This window comes from Protopterus annectens, chromosome 2.part1, assembly GCF_019279795.1.
Source record: "Protopterus annectens isolate FY-2018-M chromosome 2.part1, PAN1.0, whole genome shotgun sequence".
In the NCBI taxonomy this organism is placed as follows: domain Eukaryota; kingdom Metazoa; phylum Chordata; order Ceratodontiformes; family Protopteridae; genus Protopterus; species Protopterus annectens.
Genome location: NC_056729.1, coordinates 1,499,216,895 through 1,499,235,696, shown reverse-complemented (window position 1 = coordinate 1,499,235,696; position 18,802 = coordinate 1,499,216,895). Strand labels below are relative to the sequence as shown.

At 36.1% G+C, this 18,802-nt stretch overlaps 1 long non-coding RNA gene across 1 annotated transcript in view; it reads left to right on the top strand.

Moving 5' to 3' along the window:
- Positions 1–4,650: 4,650 nt before the first annotated feature.
- LOC122794777 overlaps positions 4,651–18,802 on the top strand; it is a 424,689-nt gene continuing 410,537 nt past the window's right edge. The window contains exon 1 of the long non-coding RNA XR_006363696.1: positions 4,651–4,759. This is a non-coding gene — a long non-coding RNA (uncharacterized LOC122794777). The remainder of the gene's footprint in view (positions 4,760–18,802) is intronic.

Below are 18,802 nucleotides of genomic sequence, written 5' to 3'. Positions count from 1 at the left end.
ATCCTACTCCATTCCCGACTTCTAAACCTAAAATCCCAGCTCCCCTCCCTAAATCTATATTCCCCAATATCTCCCTAACCTAAAATTCACTTTCAAGTCTCTAAACCCAAAACTCCAGTCCTCCCTCTTTAAACATAAAATTCCCTTCCCACTCCATCATGCTAAAATCCTCCTCCCATTCCCTAATATTAAACCCCCTCTCACTCCCTCATCCCAAGCTCCTCTCCTACTCCATCCCCACATCTGTTGCTCAAAATCATAGTTGAGTTAAAACATGAACAGCGGCTCACACAAGCTACAAGGAGCTAGACTCCCTTGCTTTGAGACAGTGGTTTTCAAGTGCATCTGTAGTGAGCCCTTACCACTCCATAGCATTCAACTACTGCTGAATTTGCAAAATGTACTTGATTTTGGTTCATATGTTTGCCCTGTCCATCCTAAAATGTTTAATATGCTGTAAAATCACTGAAGATTACAGTCAGTCAAAAATGACAAACATTACAATTTCAGACTTCTGAGCCTTCAGTAAATGCATGTTGTTGATAAATTGCTGTTTTATATATATCCTAAGCAAATTAGAGTAATATTTGAAAACTAACCCTGATTTAGGCATTTGCTGCTCATTATTTTTGGTTTTGTCCAGTCTCTGACACTTTAGCAAAGAAGTTGTGAGCTAAAGTACTGAAGTAGCTGAGTTAAGGGAGCATGTTGATGTACCCTCGCCTTTGTCATCCTTATCTTATTACTTGGTGCATTGTGTTGAAGGGAGGAAGATGTTCCCATACCTTATTCTATAACTGCCCCATAATGATCCTGGGCAAATAGTGAAAAAGTGACAGGGTTCGGCCTACTAACCTGTTACAAATTCAAATAATATAGTCGAAACAAACAAGCAAATAATCAAACAAACAAATACATAGAATTGTGTAGTAGCACTTCCTCTGCTCTCAGTGGTATGTTAATGTTTATTATTTATGTAGAAGGAAGGGACTCAAAATACCTTGGCAGGTTGTCAGCACAGCAAATGTACACAATTAGAACACAGACTACAACACTGGGAACCCTACTTTTTTATGGAACCAGTTAATTGATGCTCCGAACATTAGCACTGGAAAGTGGTGTGTTTTCTAATAGCAGTTAGACTAAAAGAGGAATGAGAATATATATATATATATATATATATATATATATATATATATATATATATATATATATATATATGTATGTATCAGGAATGCAGGGGGCTTGCTCCAGATTTGGGGTGGGGGTGCAGGGTACTTGCCACAATGCACAAAATGTTGGCGTCTTGTAATTTTGGGAGTCTCCCTGTATTGATTAGTGACCTCCCATGTTTTTAGATGCTTTGAGGTTGAATAATCACATATTGATTAAATGAGATGGGATTATTCATAGTAATCCCCACAACAGCACCCCATTGATCCTCTGGAACTCATGGTCTTGCAGACATAAAAACAGCACCTCACGGTGTAAATTAAACTAAAACCAGAAATTAAGAAAAAAACACACTCGCTGTTCACCAGACTTAAAATTTATACTTCACTTTAATATAAAGTTAAGCACTTTTGTTCCACTGGAACTTCATCAGAAATGATGTGAACATCATATGCTTTTTGTTTTAATTTGATTAAGGGTCCTTTAAAAGGAAATGATTATAATGTTCACACCAGTTCTGATGAAGTTCTGGTGGAACAAAAGAATGATTATAAAGTAAATGTCTAAATGTACAGCATATTGATTTAAGGCAGTAAAATGCAATTCTGCTTTGGCCTTTACACTAGAGTTTGATTTACTTCAGTTTGTTTAGTATATGACTTATGAACAATTCAGTCAGTCACACTCTGAGCAGTCATTCTTTATGCTGGGTGTTTGGCATAATATCACTACGCTAATGAATGCCTCTCTTATTCTCAATCACCTTTTCGGTTACAGGGATGTTACACTAAAGATTAAGGCTAAGGTAATGTGGAGATTTGTCTCTTCCTCAAGATAATGTAACCTTGGACTTATGTAAGTAGCAAGGGGTAAGGAGGGTCCTAGGGGGTTTTGACCCCCTGCAAAAAAAAAAAAATCTTTTGTGTTTGATTTGTTAGCTGAAAACATGTTTCACATTTTGGTGCTTCTGAGGTACTCAGATCCCTGATCTGCGAGGCAATGGCAAAACCATTAGAATTGTATTAGGGAGCCCTGTATTTCTGATGGGTCTTATGGTGTGAATGACAAAAAAATAAACAAATAAATGACCAAGCAAAGATAATAGACATTTGCAGAACATCAGTTTATCAGAGCATGAGGAAGCCATAGTGATGCTCTTACATTAAATTTTTATTTTTTTTATCTGCGGAGTATGCTAGGCACATTCTGTTGCTATTTTAAAAAAAAGTAAGGGACCAGGAAACAATCCAGTCCAGAGCTTTGTGCATTGAATTTAGCACCAACAATAAACAAGTATGGCACCCATTTTAATTATATTCAATGCTTTTAATAGAATGAACTATTTCATCAAGGTAGAATTCATTTTTACTAATGTACAGCACCAGCAAACCACCAGTTCCTTGCATTTGGGAAACAAAATTTCATTTCATTCTTCCATTTTCTGCTTCTCATCTTCTTCATTCCTACTGGTGTAATGTAGTGTTGCTTAGTTGCCATATGCGCTATGCGCCATAAACAAGCAATAGTGCCATACAGGGTGAGTAACATAGGGAAATAGCAGACTACTCTTGGTGTTATGAGGCCTAATACTGCAGATGGAAGGCATTCCTAACCCTTCAAAGTCCATTATATCTCTATGCTATCCACACTGGAGGCAATTATTACTCAGAGGAAATGGGAACAGTAACATTTTAGTAGTTTGAAAATAGGACTACTGTGTAGTAATGGATTTATTTTTTTTATTTCTATAGTTGATGTGTTCTTAATGAGCAAATAGATCAGAGTGCTGGGTGCAGTGTTCCTTTATGGGAAGTGGAAGTATAAATTTTACTTTAAAAGAGTATTGTTGTTGTTGTTGTTGTGTCTTTCGGCTTTTCCCGATTAGGGGTCGCCACAGGGGAACTCCGGTCCGCTAATGATTGGCAGTAGATTTTTAAAAGAGTATTGTAAATTAAAAAAAAAAAATAAGTTTTGGCAAACTAGTTTGATACTGCTGCAACACAGTGTTGGTTATAAATATTGCCTCATGCTGTCTTGACTGAAGTAGTCCAGTTAAATGTTAACAGATTCATGCATTAATCAGATGACTTTGAGGGGTTAAAATAAATGCCCTCATGCTTCTATAAACATATTAAGTATTTAGGTGTGTTTGAAAATTGTTGTTTTGCAGTCAGAGTTCAATGCCACATATATTTAGTGCCATAAGCTGGCAATCATGTCTTTCTGTAGGCTCTCCCTGTTTATTAATGTACTTTGGAACTTTGAGAAGCCAGTGTTTATTTATTCGTTTATTTATTTATTTATGCATGCATTTATTTATTTATTTTTATTTTTAAGCCCGTAGTCTATTAGCGTCATGGCTTGCGGTTCAAGTATAGTTTACAGATCATACTGCATTCTAGTATAACTGATGACTGAATTACCTGAATAAGCATAACCTGGATTAAAGTGCACAACCTCTGGATTGATATTATTAAGCAGAGATGTACAAGTAATCATGTCACCTACAATGGGAAGGTATGTTTTTGTTATCTAACATAAAAATTATTTTGGCTATGATTTTAACCTGATAATGTACTTTCTATCAGTTTCCATTTGGATAATCAACCCAGGTCCATGCCTTTTCATCTTAACTATAACTTGTTTTACATATTTAACTAAATGGCATGTATAAATGAAAAAATGACAGTAAAGGTGGCATTGTTAGAGACAATATTGATAAAGATGGTTTTGTTGAGACTTACAATATGAACATATAACTGAGAGAGGCACAGTCATGCTCACATTATGTTCCTCTATAGAAAATATTTTCTTAAAAAAGCTGCTAAAAACAAGGTTTCCAGCTTTGAAATCTGATTCATCTGTGTTCATGTAATGAACAGTAAATACAAGTAAAAGACATGAACGGCTTTGCACTGTCAGTCTCAGCCTATTTTTGACATTGGATTAAAGTGCATAGACGATGTTTAGTCCAATATAACTTATCCATAAAACACTGCTCACTTTAACAATGTGAAAGAAATCTGTAAAGTGCACTTCCTTTTTATCAGCAAGCAGGAGCAGGGAAAACAATTCCAAAAGAATAGCTACAGTACTTATTCCCTCACTTTCTGATATGACAGAAGAATGTCAACACATCAAAACTGTCCTGACATAAACTTGATAAGTGAGTGTCAGCATTGATATGTCATACTTACAAATGTCTGGTACATACTTATGTGGAGAACCTGGCTCTTCTCTCTAATGCTTTAAACATATCTTACTCCTAGCTTAATGTCTATATGAAGTGAGATAAGACAGCAAACTGTCAGAGTTAAGATGCTGGTGTCACTCTCTTATCTGAGGTCCACACAGAAGTAGGCTACAGCCAACAATACATATTTAGAGACAACTCACCAGAGTCTAGTACTGTACAAGAAGATATAAGGGGTGGCATTACTACTATATATGACAGGAGGGGTGGCATTATAACTAAGTTTCTTCACAAAACTGCTTGGTAGTGGCACTAAATATATACTGAGCAAAGAAAGCAAGGAAAGTTTTTTTTATTTGATTAAAGCCGACCATTTCAGTGCTGCTATATCAGGTCAGTGACATCATTAATCTACTATGTCAGCATTAGTAGATCATGCTGAATATGCAACAAATGTGTATTTAATACAACACAGATAATCAAGCATAATAATTAGTGAAGATGTGAAAAAGATGTTATTTGATAAGAAACTGAAGAAAAAAATCGGAAGCCAACATATTGCCTATTAGTGTTAATGATACTGAATCGTAACAACTCAGGTAGATAAGAATTATGAATGTTAATATTCAGGGATTGAATTAAGTAAGAAATGTGGAATGTTGTGCTTATTGGCAGTAAAGTTAAAAAGGAACAGAAAGCTTTAGAATGAGAAAGTTAATAAGGTTATATAATGTGAACTGTTAATACTCAATGCTTATATTTATTGCCTGGAGTATATTCTTATTCATTTACAATAAAATATTGCATATGATTAGTTATATGCAAAACTGGAAAATGAACCATGGAAACCTGAACACTGCAATGCTCTGTTACATATATATACTACTCTATACTTTTAATGTTAGATTGCTTTAACTAGGCTGAAGTCACTTTAAAAACAAAACAGAGCATTTTTTTCATGCAGTTGAAAACATTTGTATAATCCACACCATTGAACTGCTGACAAAATCTTATATGGCACTCATGAGTATACGAGTGATAAAGAAAATGACACATTTGTAATGACAACATCGGCATGTATGAAAACCACCAGCTGAGATACTAAAGTGCTCACAGTGATAGTAAGGGGCATATGTGAGTAAGGCTGTTAGACTGAGGTGGTACTGCCATTCTCTGACGTCACTGATCCACATTTTGGCTGTCTAATAGGTACCATGAGGCTGCCTGGAAGGATTAATATGTGAGCATGGTGTGTCATTGCCTTGTCAAAGGAGGGTACTGGTTGGGGTGAAGTGGTGGTCATCAATAGTGGTGACTGCCCTTCTGTGGCTCTCCACCTCTGCTAATACCTTACCTATAAGTCTCCAAGCATTTGAAATCATAGCACTGTCCTTTATAAGTCATAGCAGGGACTCAGACAGAGGATCATTTTCTTATCTTTTTTACAATAGGTCTTTATATACAACTTGGTGCTAGTGAATTATTTTTGGCTTAGTTTACATTTTAATAAAGTATGTACTCACAGATGTTACAATGTAACATTTGAATCTAAGAGAAGCAATGCAAAATCTCAGAACAAAAATCATAGCACTATGCCTAAATCAGCAGTTGAGAGGTATGCTTAATGCCTGTGGGAAGGTGTCCAACATGAAGGTGGGGCACAGGAACACACACTCTTCCACACGAACACACACACACACACACACACACACACACACACACACACACACACACACACACACACACACACACACATATATATATGCACATGCACACGCACTCATGTTTTTGCCCTGTACCTCATAAAAGTTTTGATTTACTGGTAAGTTCTATGCTTCTTATTTTTCTGAAAATGCAAGTTGATGTAAAACCTTTTGTTATATTAACATTTTTAGTGAATTCGAGTAATATTTAAAATTGTCCCTGATTTTGGACCCCCTATACCTTTATAACCCCACTGCTAATTCTATATATATATATATATATATATATATATATATATATATATATATATATATATATATATATATATATACCAACTCCAAGACTGCACTACAGTGGGGAAAGGATAAGGTCCCCAATCTCCACCATACTGCAATTTCACACTGAAAAAAGCTGGAGCGTGCAATGAGATGATTTTTGGTCAGAAGGTCTGGCTTTTTTCCATTCAGAAAGTTGCTGCTGGAATCCATGTGTGTGTGTGTATCGTTACATTATCAGCTTATTTACATTTTAAAAGCACTCACAATATAAAGTAGGAAAACAAATAAATAGATTAAAGTAAATATTACACCCCCACCATTTCCCATAACTGAAATTTAATTTTTACCATAGCATATGATATATTTCCAATGATTTCTTTTACAATAGCTCATTATATCTGGCTTGCCATATATGCCATACTCAAGAAAAAAATCTTAGCTAGCACGTCTTTTCATTTTTCAATTCAGATTATATCTACTATAAATGTTACAGTCTTATCCATCCTTAATTTCTATTTCATTTATCTCTTCATCCTGCCATCACATCTTGGTATTATTCAGATACAACTTCAGATTTACACAGACATGTGTGAGAAGCAGGATAACATTTAATACCCCTGGCCCTGGAGTCCCACTGGGGAGAAAGGCCGTGCCCCATTACTTACTTTTCCTTACAGGCACCTCTGCTTTTCATGATTACTGACATGAAAGGTCAGTCGTTATATTCGTCAGTAACTTCCCTTTAGTAAGATTGGAATCACAAATGCAGGATTTCTAATGCAGTGTACCACTGTGAATGTAGTCTCTATGGCTTACAGTTTTAATGTAGAAAGTAGCACTTTTTAGCATTAATATTACTTTTATGTACTTACTTTTCTGCATACTTCTTTTTGTCTACGAAGTTTAGGTTGCAAGCTGTATAGTAAAGGTTTACAAAAATGTAAAAAATAAACCAGTCCTTCTTAACAGCACTGAGAAGGAGCAGGCATCTTTATTGCATTATTCATGAACTTGGGTCAGAAAAGGACACTACCCACGAAGAGGAATTTGGCCATTATTCCTCCTCCAATGCCATAAACAATGTCATAGAATACTACTTAACACTCTAGACAACCCTTTTCAGGTTAACTTACATATTTTCCCAATATAATGAATTATCACAGGTTGGAAATCTGGTTGTGATAATACATAAGTACCTATTATTCTTATATCTTCGTCTGATTTTTCTATTTTCTATTTCCCAATCATTCAATTTCTTTTCTTCTTACATTTTAAACACATTCCACTTCATCCTAAGCTCTAGCTATCCTTCTCAAACTTTAACTTACGCATAATTCTTTCATCTATTATACATCCGTCTTCCTAATAAAAATTGATTTATTTTTTCCTTGTAATAAAAACATCTGTCTGTTCAACATGTATCATCACTATTGTATTTCATTTATATATCCACTTCCCCTTCTTATATTTTGTCTCTTTCATCTACTACCTTTGCCAATTCTTTATTTTTTTTTAGTTTTCTCTACCATTCCTTTCATTTAATTTACTTTTTATTTACTTATTTAATTAATTATTTTATTGCTTACTTTTGTTGATCAGAGTAGACTGACTTGGTGAAACCCCCTTTTCCCAGAGGAAAGCTCCACAGAAAAATACAAATTAGAAGTAGAGAAGTGCAAAGTACAGTAAATTTTGTGAAACAGAATATCAGAAACTACTCTACAATATATACATGAACTACACCAAGAAGCAACTAGATACTAACAGTTCAACAACAGGATGAGGCTAACCAGAATCTGCATGCAGTCTAAAATAATCAAACCCAGAACTCTCTCCCATTGAACTGAATAGCAGGTTATGTCACGTAACTTGAGATGAATGCTACAGTGATAACTTTATAAAACTTGCATTGTTTCAATTTGTTGTGTAGATACTTTTTTTAATTGCAGCACTAAAGCATTAAACATCTGATATAATTAAAAACAGTGTACAAGTAACTAGTTAAATGCTTTATTTGGATGAATTTAATGAAACATTGAAGGAAAGTTTTCACTGTCACCATGTCAACAATGTCATAGTTGTGCAGCTATTTCTTCTTGCATGCATGCATGATATACAAGGAAGAAATAATTAGGTGGAACTACGGCTGTTATAATTTTCCAAGCAGAAAACTTGCATCACCACATCTATAAATTTACACGTTATATATGTTTTCTACCATGTATAATATGTATACATATTATATAGCAGAAAAACAAATATATATATATATATATATATATATATATATATATATATATATATGGGCTCCGTTCAGAATTTCAAAGCTCAAAACGTTGAATTTCATATGATCAAAGATCATATGTTAGAAGTTTCCAAACTTTGAAATCCTGAACGGAGATCGGCATACAGCGTGGACTGGGAGATTTCCCTTGTCATTGCTGTAGTGTGATCTCGGAGTTGGTATATTTAAGTTGTGGGGGTGTGGGGGTGCAGGGGACTTGCCCCACTGCATACACATGTTTTAGTGTGTTGGGTGGTGTTTTGGGGGGGTTCACAATTTCGAGATTCCAAGATCTCGAGAGTCTGAACTCGATATTCTGAAATTTGAGATTTTGGGATTTTGAAATTTCGTAGTGAACTCTATATACATATATATATATATATATATATATATATATATATATATATATATAGTTAGATATACAATTTCTTTTTTTATTTTTGCGTGGCCACTGTTTCTCAAACTCTTACACCCTATGGGTAGAATCAGTTTTGAGAAACTATTGCAGTGAGAAGGGCAATGTCAAGAATCCTGAAAGTGATGAGTACAGTACCACAAAAACAGTTCATGGGTTCAGTAGTCCTTGATGTTTTGAATGTGTTGGAGAGGAACACAGAAAAGAATCAAACTTTGACGACACAAAAATAGATGTGACACTGAAGAACAGGCATATAGTTCTAAGGAAAGATTTGCAAATTATGAGAAAGTGAGCAGAAAACTGTCAGGCGACGTTTATTGGAAACAAAAGAAAAATATTGCACCTGTTCCATTTTAACCCTAGGGAGAAGTATCAAGTTGACGGACTAGAAGTAATGCACAAAGAGTAGAGTCACATGACTAGCGCAGAACCGAACCACTGTGAGCAGACAGAGGCATCGCAAAATAAAGTATTGTGGTGTAACATCAGAAGAAAAGACGTAATGGCCAAATGCACTAGCACTGCATTTATTCTGAAGGTTATACGAGAAAGATATCAAACTACTGGAAGGAGCCCAGACAAGAACCACTGGAAAGGTGCATTGTATGGAGGTGAAAGGATAGGACCAGAAAAGACAAGGGAGGCAAATGTCATGACAAGAAAACGTATGATGGAGCTGCATAAACAGGAAGAATGGAATGGGCAAAAACACAGATTTGGATTGTAGATACCAACTGCTACCCAGAACTGCAAACATACTTGTTCATAGAGTGGGTTACAGATTCACAGATTAAACCAGTAGAATGATGAGGGACAGGGAATCCTCACAGGCATTTGAGAGAGTATACAAGAGGGGGGAAGGGTGATAGGAAGGGTGGAATAGTGAGGTAGTAGAATGATGAGTTTGTTTAAGGTGCAGTTTAGATAAATTAATGGCTCACTTGTGTCATTAAGCAAATGTAATGCAATGTGATAGATGCAAATTCATTCCTTACCTGATGGATATGTTACTGGACATATTCAAGAGTGTAAGTGTATTTCTTTTTTGTTACCCCCAAATCTCACAGATTACCTAACATCAGTCTGGCACATACTTGTATTTTATTATTACGTTTGACTGTCGTTCCTCCTTATAATGTCAGTTCTATTTATCACCCTCTCTGTAATGTAATATTTCATTATATTTCCACTAAGCAGCTCACCCTGAAAGTTTAAACTGTATCCACGTTTTATGTTATTTTGCCTCATATGTAAATACTCACCTCAAAATTCCTTCTGTATTTTATTTGCAGACTTTATATGTAAATCTCTTGTAGCATCTCTTTATATGGAGTCTTGCACAAACGATGTGCCATCCTTTGGCCTCCCTCTGAATTCTCTATATACTGCCAAATCTATTTGGTAATGATGTCTTCAGAACTGCACATTGTGCTCCACATAAAGGCTTACCAAATGTCTACAGAAAGGAGTAATAACTGTGTTTTCTAAAGTAATGTCTCTCTTAGTACACCTCTGAATATCTTGTCAACCTTCCAAACTTGTCTCACATACAACTTGTATTTAATTCATCTGCTGTATAACTGCTTTCCTGTTACCTTCTTCATTTGTTTTTGGCATTACCAACCATTTATCCTACATGTATTATTGTCTTGGGGGGTTTATTACCATAATGTATTACTTTGTATTTCTGCATTAAATTTAAGTTGCCATATCTTGACCATGATACTTTTCATACTTTCAACTATATTAAACTTGTTACATCATTTTGTATCATTAGACAAAAAACTAACTTTTCCTTCCACACATTTTGTGATGTCATTTATAAAGACGTTGAAAAGGATTATCACAAGTCCTAGCCCCAATGATATCCCATTACTCACCTGAACTCTTGGACTCAGACTGCCATCCAATATCCCATTCCAGACTTGCAGAATTGCCCACTAACCTGTCTTGTGTTACTGTGTCAAATGTCCATGGTGTACACATGTTCATTTCATGTGCTCTACCTGTAAGCTGTTGATAAAATATGACTGGTATATATCTTCATATATTTTGCAACAGTTGATTTTATGTGACATACTCTTGTATTGCTGCAAACATTTTCATTTATTTTGCATCACATTTTTATTACTACTTCTTTACTCAGATTTTATATTAGATTACTGTTTGAGTTCAGGAGGTTTTATGTATTTGCATTATCTGAAAGCTGATTGTGCGTAGTAGGACTAAGCCACTCAGTGAGATATAAATAAATAAAATAGCTACTGCAGCACAGTGTTGCAAGAGGTTAGCACTGCTGTATCAAAGTGTTTGTTGTTTGATAATTCAATTCCTGGTTGGGTTTCCACATTCTGCAAGTCTTCCCTGTACCCCTATGGGCTTTTACCTGATAACCCAATTTCCTTCTGCATCTCAGAGATATACAATATAAAAATTTAATTTGCGCAGCTAGGTTTCTAATTTCTGCCTCATGGGTGTTGAGGAAATTATATGTGCTCACTGGCATGTGCTGACATGGCATCCAGGAACTGGTGGAGTACCCTGGATGCTGATGCCTGTAAGATCCCCATGATATCCCCAGTTGGCCTTTGAAAGGTGCCTGTGGCTAGTTAAGCCTACATATACCTTGGTATCCACTGGGATGGGTTCCCCTCTGTTGGTTCTGTGTGTGAGGCATGGCTGGCACAGCTCAACAATTTGCTGTAGGATGTCCCTGTCCACCCTATAGTGCTCCACTATCTCCAGCTCATGTAGCCCCTGGTAGGTTACCCTGGGTCTGTACACTCTTCTCCTTCTCCTCACTGTGGGTTGGTCATCAGCATTCTCATCCTCACCACCCTCAGCCTCTTCCACATATTGATGTATGAGAGCAACAGCAGCCCCTATGATTTTGTTAGTTTTGTCTGGTAAAATTTCCCTGTCTGTGTACACCGGTGGTGTAGAGTTTGTGGGAAAAAGCAGAGTAAAAGGTGTCTGCATAGTTTATAGTAGTGTGCCGGGCTGTGCTGGACTGCTGCCTGTGTAACTGGCTGATTCTGATACATTTCACCTGCCAGCTATGCTAGCTCTCCTTGACTGCCTTCCTACTGCTATTTTCCCTTCCCACTGCCTTCCTGTTTAAGTCCTGAGGCGTGCCGCACATACCCAGTGCTCAGATGTGAACAGAGCTACTATTTCCTGGTGTTTTTTTTTTTGTTTGTTTGCTTAAAACCCGGTGTGCGGTGTGCGTAACCATTTAGGCAATGTAAATACTGCTAGGCAGCCTCAGACACACCCCTTTCCTTAGCTGTGCTTAGCTAAGGGCAAACACAGGCCACAGAGCTCCAATAAGCTTACAAAATGCATGACACACCCCGTTATGAAGTCAGCTACCTCTTAGGCTTGCGCCATGGTGTTACGGCACTTACACAGTTGGGTGTTAGCTAACACTGTGGGGAAATCTGTGATTCAGTATCAGTCCTCTCATTTGCACAAAACTGACTGCTAATGCATGGTTACAAGACTGACACTCAGCCTTCATCCTTAGCAACCACTATTCAATGGTATTGTTGTCTTCTGCATGCCATTGACTATTATGGCAGAATGCTGATTTTGGTTTAAAAGCTTATTTCCAGCTTTTTTTTATTTTCAGGCCGATCCCATTTGCTGCCCTATGCTTAAATGGCTGAAATCGGCCAAAAAAAAGAAAAGTAATTTGTTATGATTTTGCAACTATTTACCATGCCAGTGGCCATATATTTCGACATTGGCATGCCTACTACATTGAATACATGCTTTCTTTGGAGCTGTCATGCCTCCATTTTGTAATTTGCAGAAATGTATTCAGTTAGTAACTGAATACATTTCTGCAGGTTACACTATTCCTGCACAGACGCCTGCATGCTTCCTGGATCGCTAATTCACCTCATTTGCATGGTTTTCACCTGCAAATAGGGTAATTAGCATACAGGAGCTGTGTCCATGCAGAAATAGTGTTGGAGCACTCGTGCACATCCCGGGAGCTCATTCCTGGATCTCTCCTCGGCCATATTGCGTGCTACAGCTCTTGCACTATTCCTACACACCGTGCAGAGCTTGCTGAATCCTGGGGTTTATAATTTAGCTGTACAACAATATAGCCTATTTACTTCTGTTATGCCCCATACATTTCTTTTAATAGTCTTGATTTCTGTGTTCATTTCTTTTATTAGACTTCTAACATTTTGGGTCTTATTGACTTTCTGTGTTAGACTTTCTACACTGAATTCCTTACTTCACAAATATCCCATAACTTCAGCTTCTATTGTTTTTTTTAAGTTCTACTTGACTAATCTTCTGTTCTACATTCCCGCTTTGTAATCTTACTTTTTTATTGTGAAATTTTCCATATCTGGACGCCTTTGCCTATATTTTTCTCCAAATATCTTTGTGGCTGCCTTTTCTGTGCTGATTAATTTGTCTTTCTCCTTTGCATAAATATTGTACCACTTTCTTTCCCATGTCCATATTTCCTTTTTATCCCCTTCAAACATCTCTAAATTTTGTTCTTTAAATTTTCACACTTCCTCAATTGCTTCTTTTCCCAAACAGCACAAGTTTTCTTGGTCTATATAGTGTTTTTCATGGATCTGTTGTAGTAATGAACTCGCATTTTTATTTGAAGCTTTTGACAATTTTTCTTGTGGAAGTATTTTTATTTCCTCTAATTTATCTCTTAACCTTTTTGTATATTTTTGTCTGGAACGTCTGGGCTTTTTGCATAATAGTAACAATATATAATTTATTTCTTATCCTCAATAGTCCACTCTATCATCTGTATGGTTCTTTTTAGACCTAGCAGTTTTTGTGATTTTTGTGGACTGCTACTTCCTTCTACAACAGGGGGGCTATCCTCCCCCTGGGCTTGGCCTAGCCCCATTGTAGGTATATTTCTGTGTCTTGAGGATTCTACACTGTCATTTTTTTCCAGTCCTGGTACCGGTGCACCTACCAGGATTGGACACTTTTTTATCCTGGGACCTGTGCACCTACCAGGATTGGGCACTTTTTTTATCCTGGGACTTGTGCACCCAGCTATCTTCTTATTTTTTTAACCTACGTCTGTCCATGATATATGCTATATAAAATAGTCTATACATCAGTGTTGTCCTGGTGGGATTTTGTGAAAAACAGGGTCCACCTCATGAAAGTACTCACCAAGACTTGAGGATGAATTCAATTCCAGCAATACTTCTCTCCTTTTGCTGATGACCATCTCTCCATTCAGACTATGTGGGTTTGTTATTGGGGATATATACATACATTTTATCTATTCACATACAGATTACCAGCGTCATCTTTCCAAGAAATTAAGTGACAGATTCCATTAAACCTGCCTCAAACTGGATGCAGACAGTGTTGACAGTATCACAAACAAAACAATCTACTGCACTAGAATAATGAGAAGCCAACATGTCCTCACTGACAGATGGGGCGACTGTGTGAATGGTGAAAATACTTCTGCTAGCCTGCATTGCCATGTTTGACAGAAAACTAGTGGACAAGCTTGTCTTCAGTTCAATGGGAAGGAGGAGGTGTTTATCAAGAAGGGATTCTTATAGTTATCATCCAATATTTTATATGTCCTACTAATTGCCCCTTTTCTAACATCAGCTTCTGTTCTAGATTAATCTAAAAACTCTACCAGAGCAGGTATTTCATTTAGGATTCCCCTATTCATTTCTCTTTGACAGTACTCTCATATCAGTCCCCTGGTAGGAAAGGCAGTCGCAAGCCTGCACTCCAAATGTCTTCTTGTCCTCTTCCCATTCTGTTACTTTTCCCTCTGTAGTTATTTGCTCCCAATACCTTGGTAACTTTGCCAGTTTCTCCAGTATATTCCAGTCTCCTCTTGCCTGTTCTCTGTACCCCTAACTGCAGTCATCCCTATAAGCAAAATCCCATTTCTTCGTTCTCAAGTTGGCTTGCTACTTTATAAATATAATATAATATTCCTTAGGGCTACTATTTTCCTTAAGGTGTACAACAAGTATTTTTCTTTGTCTCCCAATTTTACTTTTAAGAATAAAAAGAACATTAAATTATTGTTTGAGAAGCCAGTTGTTGGACAGTTGGGTGCACGTGTTACTGGAAAGTGTGGTCACTGCAACCAATGCCCATACATTTGTACCTCCTTATAAGGGGTTTGGTTATCCAGGTTGAACTAGTTCGTGAATGGAGGTAAATTCAACTGTGGCTCTGAGAGAGTCATCTACCTTCTACTGTGTGATTCCTGCATGGCATTCTATATTGGTAAGTCTCTTAAAAGGATTTATCAGCACTTATATAGCATCTGGAAGATGGACAACAGAAGTTCTTTGGCTTGACATTCCTGTGCTTGTCCGGGATTTAAACACTTACTGTTGGAACAAGTTAGACTTGGAGTGTTTCCCAGAGATTGGATGAATTATTTACTGCAGTATGAGATGTTTTGGCAGTTACATTATGATGCCACAAATCAGCCTGGTCTAAATGAGAACATCTCCATATTTAGTGAATTAGAAAATAGAACGGATAATTGTTATATATATAATTATATATAATTGTTAAACTATTTTTTCTCCCTTTTAACACCCGCTGACATTTTGAGGGATTTCTAATGCTTCATGTTTGATTTTTTTATGTTTAAGTCTTTTAAGTTGATTGTATCTATTGCAACCTTTGATGATCTGTGATCTGGGAGGGGTGTGTTTATTTGGCGTTCTTTTGAGTATAAAATGGGTTGTTAATGGTTGTTGTGGTTCTGATGATGTCATAAATTGAAGAAAGCACGTAACCCTGTGTTTAGTAGTTACCAGAGTTGTTTTTTATTATTTTAATAAAGTACTTTTGGAGCTCAGGTGTGATAACTTGGAAGTTTTTTGTGAACCTATTCATGGGTGGGTAGATAATTTACTGCTATTGCCTTTGTTTTATCTTCATTCATTTTATATCCCAAAACATTTGAAACTGTCTCAGAATGTTCCACAACACTGAGATGTCCAGTTCTTGTTTTATCAGGTTCAAAATAATGTCATCTGCAAATACAGCCAACTTTTCTTGATTACCATACCAATTATATCCTTGAATTTCTGAGTCCCTTATTTCTTTGCCAATGTTTGTAAATATAATGCAAATAACAAAAGGAAAAGAGGACACCCCTGCCTGGTTCATCTGTTCAGACATGAGTTATCAGAGAGGAACCCTCCTACTTTAATTTTTGCCTCTACTCACTCATATATCCTCTTAGTTAACCGTATTATTGTATCACAAATGCATATGCTTCCATTGCCCTTCTCAAAAAATCCCATTGTATGCTGTCAAATGCTTTCTCTGTATGAAAACTCACCAACAACAGAGGTATTTTCTTATACTCTGCTTCCCTCTGGATCATCATTATTTTAGTCATATTGTCAAATGTTTGCCTCCCCACCACAAAACCATATTGATGCATATATTTTAATTTTGCCAATACCCTTGGCATTCTTTCAGCTATTATAGACATAAACACTTTATAATCATGATTTAAAACTGAAATGTGGCTATATGAAACTGGGTCTGATAGGTCTTTGCCATCTTTGGGTATTACAGCCACCACAACTTTCTTCCAGGGTGTTGGTGCTTCCCTTCCTTTTAAAATACTGTTAAACAAAACCTTCCAGATCTTTATCACTTTCTTCCTAGGTTCAAAACTTCCACAGGAGTAACATCTGTTCCTGGAGACCTTCCTGCAGATTGATTATATGTCACCATTTTCATCTCATCTCCTCCTATCTTAACAATTAATTGTTGAGCCTCATTTACCTTTAATTTTGTCATACATAAATCTTGCATAAATATATTCATGTGTTCTTTTTCTTGATTTCTACATTTCTCAGTTCTATACAAATGTTCATAAAATTTCTGAAATATCTCTAATACTTCTACAGGATCTCTGGTTACTTTCTTATTATAGGCTTCTTAACATTGACAACAACACTTTCGACTTTCTGTTGCCTAAGTTGTGCTAAAAGTGTTTGTGCTCTGGAGGTATTACCTAAAACCACTCGTTTAACAGCATTCTTTCTAAACTCACACATATTATCCAAATACTCCCCTATTTTCTCTTTAGCAGTCTACAGTTATACCTCTTCTTATTCTATGAGTTTCTCCTTATTTTTCAATACTTGACCCTTTATCAACCCTTCTAAATAATTTGTTTTCCTTCTTAACCATATGTCTTTTTATTTTATTTCTGTCCTATTTCTAAACTCCACTTTCATTTTATCTTGCTTACTAGCTATACCTTCTGACGAATGTCTATCTTCCCTAATAATGCCTGAATAATTCCACTACCCATTCTTTAAATTCCTCTCTTTTTAAGAGGTAGATATAATGCACCAGTGTCTCATTTTTACTTCATTACCCTGCATTTTTACCATAGTTTTAATTTGCACATGATCTGAAATAGTTATGCGTGTCAAAGCTTTCAGTTAAATACATATGTTCCTGTGAAATATAATTTCTGTCTAGTCTATCCCTTGGGAATAATATGTAAATTCTCTATGAGTTCCTACTCCTAAGGTCATGTCTTCTATACCAGATATTTTCACACATTTTTTCAGGAATCTACCTTTTGTTATATTTTCTTTCTAGGCCCCCAGCTACATCCTCACTATTGCAAATTAAGTTCCAGTCCCCACCTATAAGTAATATTCCCTTCTGAAAGCTGAGTATTTTCCTGATATTTTCTTAAGCTCTGTAAAAGTGCTTTTATGTGGAATATAAATACATGCCAGCACAATCCTCCTCCCTTGTCAGGAGTCACTTGCTGCCACAAATCTATAATTATTATCTTTTTTCCCTGTTTTATCACTATTGGAGCTTCTCTATGTCACATTTTAAATACATTTTGTTTTAATTAAAACCCTCAAACAAAACAACAAACACACCCCCAGAACACTGCCATAACCTATTAACTTAAAACAAACATACAAAACTATGCAGATATTCAAATAATTAAGTTTAACCTTCCTGATGGGAACAATTGTTCCAAATCCACAGCTGCACTCACAGGCATTACCTAAGTTTAGCCACGCTAAAGTGCATGCTACAGATATTACTCTTACTTACACTGATGCTGTCTATTCTTTTCTTATCTCTATTCCCCTCACAGATGTGAAAAACAGCTTGTATACTGTATGTTCAGTAAATATTAACTTTTAACCTTAAGGAAAACATGCACCAGTTATCTTTAAATAAAACTAAATTATACACTGTTCCAGTAAATGCACTGAAGTGTTTAGGCTGTTGGAAAAATATCTCTTATTCACTTTCAGTAATTTAAACTTTATTTTGTCATTGTGCCTTTTAATTTTACATTTCCCTAAGGAAATAGTGTTTAGAACTCTCAAGATTAATTGCCTACACTTGTAGTCAGCTTGTCTCCATGGAAGCATAAGAACAGAATGTACAACTGCCATCTGCTTCAGATTTCTCAACTCACACTGAATATGTATTTGCTAAAGGGGAAAAAAAGAAAAAAATAATATCATTAAATATGCTAGAGACTTAGATCTTCTCATTACATTCACAATGTTTTTAAATTAAGTCAAGAGCATCAATACAGACATTCATCTATGCAAAAGTAAGACAAAACATCTCAACTCTACATAACTTTTATCCACCAACCCCCACCCCAACAGCCTAAGATTACATCATATTAACATGAATATGCTTTTGTCCAGCCTTTTTTTCTATTTTTACATTGTAATGCC